The sequence below is a fragment of the Vanellus vanellus genome (assembly GCF_965231255.1).
Source record: "Vanellus vanellus genome assembly, chromosome: 1".
NCBI classification, from domain to species: domain Eukaryota; kingdom Metazoa; phylum Chordata; class Aves; order Charadriiformes; family Charadriidae; genus Vanellus; species Vanellus vanellus.
In genome coordinates this window covers 27,714,987-27,728,254 of record NC_138905.1, presented here as the reverse complement: position 1 = coordinate 27,728,254, position 13,268 = coordinate 27,714,987, and positions in this window count along the sequence as shown.

Here is a 13,268-nt window from a genome sequence, read left to right as displayed (position 1 = left end):
ATTACTTTGAATTACTCTGCAGCATTTCCAGTCATTTGATCATTTGATACAGTGAGCCTCAAGTTATTTATTTACTATTGTATATTTTCTTTACTTTCTTCATTTTTCTCATTAGAAATAGCTTAGACTTGTTTTATTAATCTTTGATCAGAGGTTTTACTGAGTCAGCTATTGAATTTAGCTACAGACTCAAACTAAAACCTTCATCTCCTTTCCACTTCAGTGTCTGTCTGTGATATTGTTATGTTTAATCCAGTTGACTTCAGCCATGTTTTCTCTCAGGCCCAGATCCACAAAGAGACCTGGGTCTCATTGCCCAGCAGGCAAGAAGCTCGCTTTGGAGGTACCTGAACCCAACAGCAAAATAACCTTGGGCTGGGAATTTACACTAGTGAAACTGGTTATTTTGGGGAAGAGGCAACAGCACTAGGGCTTTTTAAGATTCTGAAGCCTCAGTCCCACTTCGTGGATATGGAGTTTAGAGAATTAGAACATGAGCTGTTCTAGGCGTAGAGTGATTTTACCTCCTTTTGCATCCTTGAACTTTGTCAAAGTTAACATAATAAAATTTCATATTTATTGGAGACCAGATTCTTGGCTATTGTGTGAAATGAATGGCCAAGAGAACAAAACAATGTCAAAGCACATCAGCTGCAGACCTGACCCCAACCTGCAATTTGCTTAAGCCCAGAACAGCATTTTTCAGTGACCTATTAAAAAAAAAAACAACTATCAAAAATCTCAATTTAGTGTTCCATGGTGCTGGGAAATAAGAGCTTAAACCACTTGTCCCCTCTAAATCACTTTTACTTACAACTTTTGCTGAAGGTTATACTGTTATTTAACAAAAAGAACTGTTCTTGTACAGTTTAGCCAGCAAGATTACAACAGGAAAGAAATCACTTGTTCCAAGAGCTGAGAAAAAACATAAATGCAAATGATACTTGGTCTCTGCCTTGAAAATCCTGAAATAAACCTTTTTCCTCTCATCAGAGATGTTGCTTTGGGGAGAAGGTTTGTAAAGGCCCTAAGTCTTTTTCTAATGGATGTACCTTCAATAGAACAGCTAGCAACATTTGCAGGAGGGCTAGAGATGGACTCAGGTTCAAAGTCAAATAACCTTCTCTAGGGGTTTCAAGCTGATTTCACAGGTTCATATTAATTGGAGTGATATAAACATGACATTCAGTAGCTGTACCTCAGTTTCTATCCCTGCAAACTCATTCTCATTAGCCTTTTTTTTCCCCGTGCATGTTACCAAAAAGTAGAGCACAGTGATCATTAAGGAATACACTTGCATTCATATCTACAAAACTTCACATTTTTCTAGTTGTCTTCCATTGAAATGGAAACATTAGCTACTTGCTTTAATTACCTTTGCAAAGGTTTACCTCAATATAATCTAGAATTCCAATACTTTTATTGAAAACATGATATAAAATCAGATAAATTCAAACATATTTAAATAAACTGTCTGAACAACATCCCTGTTTTCATACGCAGTCATAGATAAGCTACATCAATGCGTTTTGTATTACTTGTGCTGTACGAACAATAAGTCATTTCTGGGGAAAGTTTTGTCTTCATCTACTAGCTGTTCCATTCAGTGACAAATTCTTCTTGAATTCCCTCCTTCTTGGGAAACAGAGGCCTCCTTCATCATAGACACTCATAATCCAAGAGAACAAAAAATCATTATAGTGGCTACTGAGGCTAAAAAGACAGATTGGTGTAGACAATTGTGAAGTGTTTTCAGTACATAGAATTAGAAAAGCTCATTTGTCTGATTTACAGCTGCCCTCTTAAAAGGTAGATCAGAACATGAGATCTGCCCTGTGCTATACACATGTTACGGTAATTAATAGCCGAAATCTCGGCTTAGGAGAAAAAACAATAATGGATTTTCTGAAGACATTCTTAGCCTTCTTTTTTTGTTCTTGCTAAGCCCCTCATGTAGCTTTTAGGACTCAATACTCCTGTCTCTGTAAAACTAGCACGCTCTGACTTTTTAACTTCCATATCTTTTCGATTTCTGTTTCTGAGTGCTGTAATGAAATTGTTTTTTTTTCTACCTATTTTCCTAATTAGTATTTACTTATGCTCTGTTTTCTCAACATAATGGCACATTAATAGGCAGGAACATAGTACAGTTTGTCAGACTGTTCTAGATATTCTGGCAATTTTAGAAACTTGTTGGTCTCATTGGCTGCATATAAATATAATGACCTACATGATGCAGGAATGAAAGAAACGCAATTGAAAATAATGCGCTCATTGACGTAAGTAAACCATGACTGATAGGAAATGAGCCTACACTAGTGGTGCCAAGATCACTATAGAAACAGAATGATCTTGTGGCAAAATTCAAAATGCTTATCAACTGAGGAGAGGCACAAAGTCTGTGAGTGCAACAGAGGAGAAGGAAAGCAGCTACCAATGCCCCTACTGATAAGGCAGTAAGGAATCCCGCCACTTAAAATGCCATACCAATGTTTGTGGTTCCACTTGCTCCCACATGGGTGGAAGCAAAGGAGATAAATCTTTTCATGCTAGGATTACAGTCACTCACCCTTCTAGATTTGTTCCAGCTCTGCTGCCACAAAGCAGGTATTGTAAACCTTATGTCATCATCTGGAGGAGTTTGTGTGTCCCCTCTGTGTACATCTGTGTTAAAACAAGGTTCCTCTTTGAACATGGAACTTCTCAGCCTCCTGTGCTTCCCTGTCACATGATGTTATGGGAAAAACCCAGTATCCTGTATGGAGATGAAAAGATGTGGTCTCTGGACTTTTGTGATGATCCATTCAAATGGGATACCCTTGAGTGAACGAAATGGCTGCTGCTTAAGACAGACTTTTCAGATCTGAACAGAGCAATGGATTTTCCTCTGAGAGCTTTGATTATTTCATCTGGCCAATCATAAAATCACCTGAAATAGAAGTTTAGCAAATATGTGAAGTAGATTTTCAACAGATTGCTTCAGAGGAAGCTTAATTGGGACAACACAAGGGGAAGTGGATGGACCGACTGGAGGTGAAGCCACATATATTTGAAACAGAAAAGGAATCTGATATAAGCTTACAGCGTGCTTACTCTGAGGAAGAAACTGAGGAACAGAAATACATCCTAGTATTTTACTGTTTTATTTTAAGTGCCAAATAAAGGTTAATTGTAAACCAAGGTCCAGATCAGAAGAAACTTTTAGAAAGGGAAAGCAACTGCATAGTCAGTGGTAGCCACCAACAGCTTTGGAGCCTGAGAGCACATGGACCAAAATGTCTTTCTATGAAGGTTTAGCCGACACAAAGGAGTTGTTTCAGAGAGGCTAAAGAAAGACACTGTGCTGGACCATACTTGCTAAGAGATGACCCAGGTATTTTCCACTTAAATTTACATTGTAAGCACCTTGACTTCTTAAGTAACAGAACACTAGACAATTAATAATTAATGCTAGAAAACCATCATTAATTTCCATTGAAATTAAATCTTTCGATATCTTGGGGGACTCTAATCTTTGCCATCTTCTAATAACAACTTTAAATAACTGGTAAAATTACATATTCAAACACAAAGCAAACCCCTCCTTCAGCAAAGACCCTGTCTTGGTTAGATGCAAGGGTTCATCATCAGTTGCTGTGCAAACAGCCTTTTTAGTACCTAGACTGGTATATAAGACAGAACTGTACCTCTGCTTTCATAGAATCATAGAATCATAGAATTGTCTAGGTTGGAAGAGACCCTTGGGATCATTGAGTCCAACCATCTACCCTACTCTACAAAGTTCTCCCCTACACCATATCCCCAACATCTAAACGTCTCTTAAACACATCCAGGGATGGTGACTCAACCACCTCCCTGGGCAGTATATTCCAATGCCCGACCACCCTTTCTGTGAAAAATTCTTTCCTAATGTTCAGTCTAAATCTACCCTGTTGGAGCTTGAAGCCATTCCCTCTTGTTCTGTCATTAATTACCTGTGAGAAGAGACCAGCACCAACCTCTCTACAGTGTCCTTTCAAATAGTTGTAGAGAGTGATGAGGTCTCCCCTCAGCCTCCTCCTCCTCAAACTAAACAGTCCCAGCTCCTTCAACCGCTCTTCATATGATTTGTCTGCTAGGCCCTTCACCAGCTTCGTTGCCCTCCTCTGCATTCGCTCCAGCACCTCGATATCTCTCTTGTATTGAGGTGCCCAAAACTGGACACAATACTCGAGGTGTGGCCTCACCTGTGCTGAGTACAGGGGCACAATCGCCTCCCTACTTCTGCTGGCCACGCTATTTCTAATACAAGCCAGGATGCCGTTGGCTTTCTTGGCCACCTGGGCACACTGCCGGCTCGTATTCAGCCGCTTGTCAATTAGAACCCCCAGGTCTCTTTCTGCCAGGCAGCTTTCCAGCCACACTTCCCCAAGCCTATAGCACTACATGGGGCTATTATGGCCCAAGTGCAGGACATGGCACTTGCCCTTGTTGAAACTCATACCATTGATGTTGGCCCAATGATCCAATCTATCCAAGTCCCTGTGTAGAGCTTCCCTATCCTCCTGGGAATCAACACTCCTGCTTAACTTGGTGTCATCTGCAAACTTGCTGATGATACACCCTATGTCCTTATCAAGATCATCAATAAAGACGTTAAACAGAAATGGTCCCAACACTGAGCCCTGAGGCACACCACTTGTGACCGGCCACCAGCTGGATTTTAATCCATCGAGCCACCACTCTTTGGGACCTTCCAGTCAGCCAGTGCTTGATCCAGCGGATCGTATGCTCATCCAGGCCGTGCGAAGCCAGTTTTTCCATGAGAATTGTATGGGGGACAGTATCGAATGCTTTTCGAAAGTCCAGGTATACAATATCAACAGCCTTTCCCTCATCCAATATTCTAGTTATCTTGTCATAGAAGGAGATCAGGTTTGTCTGGCAGGACCTGCCTTCCATAAACCTCTCCTTCTATGCTTGTCTGGGTTCCAAATTTAATGAAAGTTAGGCCTTTTCAAAGGGAGAGTACACTGATGTGCCTGTAGCACTCATGTGTGGCTGGAGCTCTCTAGGTGGTCAGCAGAAGATCACAGTGGTTTGAGAAAACGATTGGAGATTAAACTGCTCTGCTCTTCCTTCACCACACAAAAAAGGTGGATCTCAGCCAAGTTCTGGTTAAATGTCAAGTGAGTACTGGTAGAGAAAATGAATCTCTTTATATCATCTAATTTGATGTAACAACAATATTACGAAATTGCTAAGGCACTGCATAGATTATTGTCATTTTGGAGATAAAGTGTGATTATTTCATTATAGCCTGAGTTCTCTTCTAAGGCAGACAGGGTAATCTTTAATATAGGTAGTCTGTACAATTAGCTTTCTTTTTATTCCCGTATAGAAAAGTCATACCTATATATTTGCCTGATGACCGTTACTGAGGCATAGGAAGTGGGCAAGGACTACTCTTCTGATCAACTGCTTTATCGCTTTATTGATCTATTTACTTTTCAAGTGAATTGTTAGTGAATAAGGAGTGTTTGTTGAAAGGCAGACAGAACAAATGCTTCCCAGCATTAAGATATCATGTATGCACAGTGCGGAGAGCAAAATATTTCAACGTGGAAAAACAATAATGACAAGTAGTAATATGACTTGACTTCAAATTACACAGCATGAAGCCCATCACTTGAACGGCATCAGGAAAGATGCTGACTGCCCACATCATCCTGTGATACTATTAAATCTAATAAGAATAATTGCAAGTCTAGGAATGCTTCCAACCAAATTTGCTTAATAATCTTAAACTCTAAGGAAGAGATGTCCACCTATCGCTTAATTATTTAATCTATTAAAGGACATGTGTATAATGCAGCCCATCAGTACAACTCAGCAGGACTATAACTCTCTCTAATTGCTCTGTGCTGCTTTCCCTTTTGGCTGAAGAATCCAAGCAAGGGTTGTTACAGCCTGTTAGGATACTGGACCTGCTCAGAGAGGCAATCGTCATCTCATCCTGTAATTCAGCTACCCTGATAGATTACCTTCGCTGGAAAAATAAAATAGTTCACAACCAGTAAAACACCTTCACTGCATGGGGCTTGACTTGTCCCCGTCCTGTGGCTTTTCCCCGGATGGCTGAGGTGAACAGATGTCCAACCTCACTGCACTGGGCACTGCATACAAAAGTACTCATTTTGGCTTAGCTGTTCCATAATCATACTTGCATGCACAACAACGTTTTCAGACTTTTGTATATGCACAAATCTGTATTTATATATGTACAGACACACACACACATGCATGTAATCCATGAATGCATAAAAAAATCAGAAAATGTAAAAAGCTCGCTTTTGGTTGCAGGGTTCTGAAGACAGTTTTTGCATGTTTTTCTGTATCACACATCACACAGATAAGTGATCCATAGATACGCGCTTGTGCATTTTGTATATTTATATGCACACACTATATATTAAAGATCAAGCATTCATAAACTGCTATAAGCTTGGATATGAATCCTCCTAAGTTAACTCCTCTGGATGTTCAGCCGGTGATGCAAATCCTGTGTGAATGCCCACATCACGGGGTTATTCCAGCATGAAGGTATAGGTTTTGTCTTGTTTCCTCTGATTTTTTGAAAAACTTCAGTTTTGGTCAGATAAGGTGTGAAGGAAGGCTGAGGATCTTGCAAGACTGGGAAATCATTTCCTGTTCTGCTGTTCCATGTTCTCAATTCAGATCCATGGAAATTAAGAAGAGATGTAGTTACACAAATTAAGATAGCAGAGAATCAAGCCATGAAATTGAAATGGAAAAGCAATGAGCCAGGTAAAATTTAGTCACACAACATAAAAGGTATACAATCTAGTCCCAGATTGAGTTGTCTGAACAGGGAAAATAAAAAGTGATTGTTTTATTTGAGGTTTATGGAGTCCCTTTGAATCAGAATGGTTTGGGCTGCTCCTGAAGCTTAGTGGTTTTTCTCGGTCTTGTTGGCTTAAGAGCAGGGAGGACCATACTGAAAACTCAATTGCCTAAGATCAGTTGGGATCTCCAAGCCATGGTCTCTTCTTCACTCCTGAGGTCCTGGTGAGGTAACTATGCCAAAGCAGTTAATCCACAGCCAGTGGGACTGACGAAGCTGGGTTTCTTGTGGGTCTGTGTATTACATCCTTTAAAATACCCTCACCATAATACACTCAGCTCACCCTTACGTTCCTTTGCCTCTCTGCTGTGATACCTTTTGTCCTCCTAACTTCCCCTGCAGTACAGGCAGCATCCTCCCAAAGCCCCATACTCTCTTCCCACCACAGTAATCCTCCAGCATGCTGGTGTCAACCTAGCTCTCCCTTCACCGATGCTTCTTATGAGTCCGAGCTATTTTTTCAGTTTTTAGTTGTGTAGCCTGGTAAAATGTGCATGCTAACTGGCCAGTCAGAACATCCGTGCTGATTGACCAGCTAGATGCTGCTAAAGAGATCACGTTGAATTCTCTCTGCCTTTACTTCAGAGGAAGCACTGGTAGGGTCTCTCCTCTTTAATCAGCATCTAGATTTCAATGCAGACATTTGTTGTATTTGAGATCTCTAACCATCTGCCGTGTGGGGCTGAAATTGGTCAAGGAGTACCAAAAATGATGAGAAGGGAGAGGGGGGGATGTGCCTGCCAGCCAGCTAAAAGAAGAAACAAATGATGTCATTTTGTAAGCTTCACGTCCTTGGCAAAATGGGCTAGAAGAAAAAGTGAGGATGCCTCAAAATAGGCAAAACTAAGTCTAATGTACGTTCAAAGTTGCTTAGGAATGATTCTTTGGATTTGCTCCAGGAGCCGTAGAAAACAAATCTAGGTAGCCAATAGCTTATACCTGAATGAGAGAGAGGGCTGAGAGCAGAACCGCTCTATATCTTTCATATTTATGGAAAGACAGTGAAGTGAAGGCCTGATGCCAAGAGAGCTATTCACCAGCGTGGGATATTATTTGAAGTGTCTCATTAAAGCAACTGATTTTTTCTGTAAGTTTGAAAAGAGAAAGCCTAACTGCCACAGGAGCCAAAAAGCAAAAGGCTCAGCTGTGTCTTGAGTGGTAGCTCTGGGGAAAGTGTGTTGGATAACCCACTCCTTCCAGGAGCAACTCTTGGAGGTGGTTTATCTCTGATGTGCCGTGCTCTCCTTCTTCCCCTTAAATATGAGACAGAGGAAATTATCACAAACATCTGTCTCTAGTAGCTGCTCTGGCCTCTCTCACATGGGAAGGGAATGAGGCAGGGAAATCTCACTCTTGCACAACCGCTGGAGCTCAAGCTGAGAAGTGCTTCTAGGGTCAGAAAGAAGTCTTCCCATCGCTGTGGAAAAAAGCTAAGGCAAGCTGGGTCAAAACAGTATAGTATATGATAATTAAGATATTCTACAACATCTCAAGTTACATTCATATTTTCATCTGAAACTAAAGAATCTAATTCTGCATTGTAAGTGACCCCCAAGAATCACTTCACTATTTTTACTGCTTAATAACTGCATCTCCTTTTCCCTTTTGTTTTGCTTTTCCCTTGTGTGTTTTGCTTCCCTCTGTCTCTTCATGACCTGAGCAGAATGGTCCCATGTGGATTTCAGCTGTGAGTTTTCTGTTCCTTGTTCTTATATATTCTTCTAGAGCTGAGAGACTATATTAAATCATTTGCATTTAGAAACTAGAGCTTGCCTTTGACTGTGAATGCGTAGCACAAACCTGGCATTCCTGACAATAATTGCTTTCATTTTTGCTGTGACCAAAGAAAATTTTTGCACTTACCGTGAACCTCATGGGTGTTAAGGAAACTCTTTAGTGCTCCTTTTTTAAATGCCTTCTGTAACAAGTGGGAATAGTCAATCGGTCGGCAAAATATTATTCTAAGATTTATTGCAATATACAAAAAGAAGAACACATTTCAAAAATAAAAGCTATCACTTGACTTGCAACGAAACAGATGGGCATGAATTAAACAGCTAGCTAGAATGAAAAATAGACCCAAAGTGAATTAAATGCTGGTGGGATGAAAATTAAGCATTTTTTTTCCTGCTGAAGTGAGAAAGCAGTCCTACTTATAATGGAAAATTATTCACTCTGTACTGTAGTGTAAGACAAAATCTGTCACACTGGAAGAAGGTATTACTAGACTGTAGAAATACATGGTCTCACCAGTGGAATGGATCGTCTAACTGATGGGAAAACTACAAATATAATTTAAAATTCAGCTGTTCTGGACAATAAAAAAGAATGCTTTTGGTACTTACTTACATATTTTAAATTTTTGCCGAACATGTAGAACAAACAAAACAATTGCTTTTTAAATGTGCTAATGTTGCAAATCTTTTTCTTTAATTGTAAACTTACTATGAGATTTCATCCCATTTTTGTCCCAATAGATCTTGCTGCTATTAATTACAGTTGTGTTTCCACTAGCATTGAATATTCCTATAGAATCTATCACTTCATCTTCGGCTTTCAAAGGGAAAGTGCTGTAATAAAACTGAAATTGCTAAATATCAGTAAATTCCCACAGTAATTATTTAAGTATTATTTATATCACTGTAACCCAGAGAGATCTCAGCTGAGACTGAGGGCCTTTGTGCTAAATATTATCTAAGAGTAAGTTTAATATTCTTAACCACATTAATCTAGCTCAATTGAGAGTGGGCACTTTACAAAGTATTAGCTGTGCTGCAATGATCAAACCTTTGTGAGAGCAGCTTTTAGAGAATGATCTAATTGTTCTTCGTGCTTGGGGCAGCTGAGCTGCTCTCAATTCCCAGTGAACTGCAGGAAAACATCTTTATTCTTTCTGGACACCTGGTGTAACACTGACCATGAAGGTGTGGGAAAAGCACTGGAGGGCTAACCTGGAGGACAGGACCATTTGCATGCCACAGCATGATCATGTAAGCCTCTGTCAAACTCTTAGTTGTATTTTTCTACCCATTGGTGAACATGTTTGATTTTTAGAGACCTGTGGTACTGATGTTTGGAGCGTCACATGCTGATGTTACTTGACTACTTTTGGGCTCCCCAGTTCAAGAGGGACAGGGAAGTGCTGGAGCGAGTCCAGTGAAGGGCAACTAAGATGATTAAGGGCTTGGAGCATCTCCCTTATGAGGAAAGGCTGAGAGAGCTGTGACTCTTTAGCCTGGAGAAGAGAAGGCTGAGGGGAGACCTTATTATGGCGTACAAGTATCTAAAGAGTGGGTTGAAGGAGGATGGAGCCAGGCTCTTTTCAATGGTTCCAAGTAACAGGACGAGGGGCAATGGGCCCAAGTTAGAACACAGGAAGTTCCGTTCAAATACACGGAAACAGTTCTTTACGGTGAGGGTGACAGAGCACTGGCACAGGCTGCCCAGGGAGGTTGTGGAGTCCCCTTCTCTGGAGGTTTTCAAGCCCCGCCTGGATGCAGTCCTGAGTAATGTGCTCTGGGCAATCCTGCTTTGGCAGGGGAGTTGGACTAGATATCTCTAGAGGTCTCTTCCAACTCTGAAAATTCTGTGATTCCGTGACTTGGGAATTACTGAGGTTAAATTTACAGAAGAGCAAAAATTAGCAAAAGTCTTTGACCAAAGGGATTATAGTTTAAATAAAGAAACAATAGACAGATGTAGCGGGAGAAAAGAAATACCTTCTTTATTTACTAGATGAGTTACATGAAGATTAAGAATTAAAATCTCTCTTTGTGCAGGTCACTGGGAATTTTGCCAGTGACGGCAACTGGATTAGCCCTTTACCCGTAAGGATGATACTGCAGTGGTACAGGCAGTCGATGGTAGAGAGAGGAACTGAATGCAGATTTTCTGAATTTTGGACCAGAAAAGGGACTGTAGCAACACTTGTCTTGATTGCAGTTTGGTAGGCGTGTGACCTCTGTACTGTACTGTACAGCACCAATAAATTGCAGTCCGGTCAGCTACAATTATTTCCATCCCAATACTGACGTCAGGAACTTGGACCACACCAGAAAGTGTCTTAGGGAAAGTGTGTATGCTTCAGGAGGACCAGTCTACCATGTAATAATCATTCCAGCAAGCTCATCAGGGCATCAGTTCAATGCATTTTTTACCATCTGGTTCTAATCAATCTTTGCGTGCACCATACCTACCATACACAGGTTCCCTGCTGTAAAATGACATGTTACTGCACGGTGGCTACTCGTTATTTCACTCGCTGTGTCCTCACAATGTCATGCAGTGCCTGAGGGGATCTCATAAATGTATGTGCTACAGTGAAGAGCGTAGTATAAGAGAAATGATTGTAACGGACTTCACTTCATTACAGCTGGCTGCGGTGTTTTTAGACATGTTCCCCACATTCTAATGACAGCAGAGCATTACAGAGGCCATTTTTTAGCAGAAGAATGACCACCACCCTGCAGCACACAGTTAAGGATGTGGAATAAAGAGCAGCAAGCTGCAGTACTGACTGAGGGAGGGATGATGCTAGCAGAGTTACACAATTCACTTTATCCTGTGCAGACTTTTTGTTTTAACAAGGGACCCCGTTGCTAATGCAAAAAGTTTAAGGAAAACAAATTCTCTTATAAAGATACATGGTATGCACTGTTTTTGTTGACGAATGTTACAATCTAAGCATGACAGAGGTTACAATTTCATCTTGGAGCCCCTTCATTAAGGTTCTGATAAGATCATCACCCATACTAAAATATTAAAAAACTAATCTTGGTTGAATGTCAAATATTGTGGATTGAGAAATTAAAAGAAAAAAATCTCAGAACTACAGATTACTGACCTACACATTAGCCAAAAAAGAAAAAGTAATGCATGCTTTGGGAGAAGGTTTATGTATAAATAAGAAACCCAGGTAATCTGCAGAGGGCAATTCTTTTTGCTAGTGGAATTGTACATCTAACAAATCTCTGAATGGTGAATCCTGCAAATATTTGAAACTTTCAGCACAGTGATTTCAAACTCTTGTTTCCACAGAAGCTGTTTATGGTCCCTTATAGACAACATTTTAAATGTGTACAAAAACTATGGTCTGAATATTCCCAGTAAAAATTTCTATCCCCCAGGATGAAAGATCCCCTCCAAGATCACAATACTTAATCTGTTGTAAGGCACCCATCCTGGCCTCAGATGTTATGGTGTAAAATGTCTGCTGAAGTAACGGGGATTACAATAGTAGAAAACAGAGGTAAGTGAAATCACTTGTAAAGCGATACTAGAGGTCTTGTTCGTGCGAGTGAATTTCAGATGCAGTAAATGCTCATGGATTTTCCTCTCTCCCCAGATAAAATTATTTTAATAAGACAAATTAACTGAGCACTAATTATACATAGGGCTTGCAGGTCCATGTGCAAAGCTCTTTATTGTGTTCAGACAGGGGCAGGACATTTTGGTACACTGGACACATTTACTTTGTTCCCCCCAGTGATCTTTTCTCTGGAGCATTCTTGCCCCTGGTCTCGCTGCCCTCTGTGCTCCTCTCAGCTGACAGATGCTGCTTCCAGAGTCTGCCCTGGACCTGCAGAGCACCCCGAGGTGGTGGCCCTCACATCTGTCACCATCTGGTGCTTCTCTTGCCCCACTGTGGTCACAACTCATTGTAGCACACATCGCCTGTGCTTGCAGCTGACAATTCATGTGGATTTGGGTGTTCTGGACAAAAAATATCCTGCCTCCAAATCATGTTTGTCTTAACCTTTTAGGATCTTTTGCTTCACCACGATAGTTTCACAGTGAGGATCAGATTTAATCCTGGGTAAATACATAGAAAAGATTTTACAAAATCAGTTCTTGCTTATGCCCCTACAGAGAAGATGATTTCACAGTAATTACGCCTGTGTCTGAGATTAGTACCAGACCCTGAGTGCCATTAAGACACTGCTGTGGGCTGCGTTTTCTATTTGATTCTCGGCAAAGGGGTCATCTGCAAGGGGGATATTACCCTTCATCTTCTGGGTAACTTTTCCAATAAGGACAAACCCTTGTTCAGAAGGAGAAGACTTTTGTTTCAATAATTTAAAATATCTTCTGTAGTTACAATAGCTTTAATAATAATTACAAAGACTGCAGAAATCTTTAATTTGTGCTCCAAATGTAGTGTTGTTCCCAGATGAAAATCAAGGACTTCTAGGCTAAGTATTGAATGCCAGGAACAACCACCCCGGTCCTGGAGTATTTAGGTCATTTGCACTACATGATTCTGATGCTGTTGCTACATTGGGTGGCACTTTATTCTGCATAAAAAAAACCCCTTTGATTTATACAGGGCTTCTTGCAGAAGTGCCTAGAAATATACGGTTGTCTG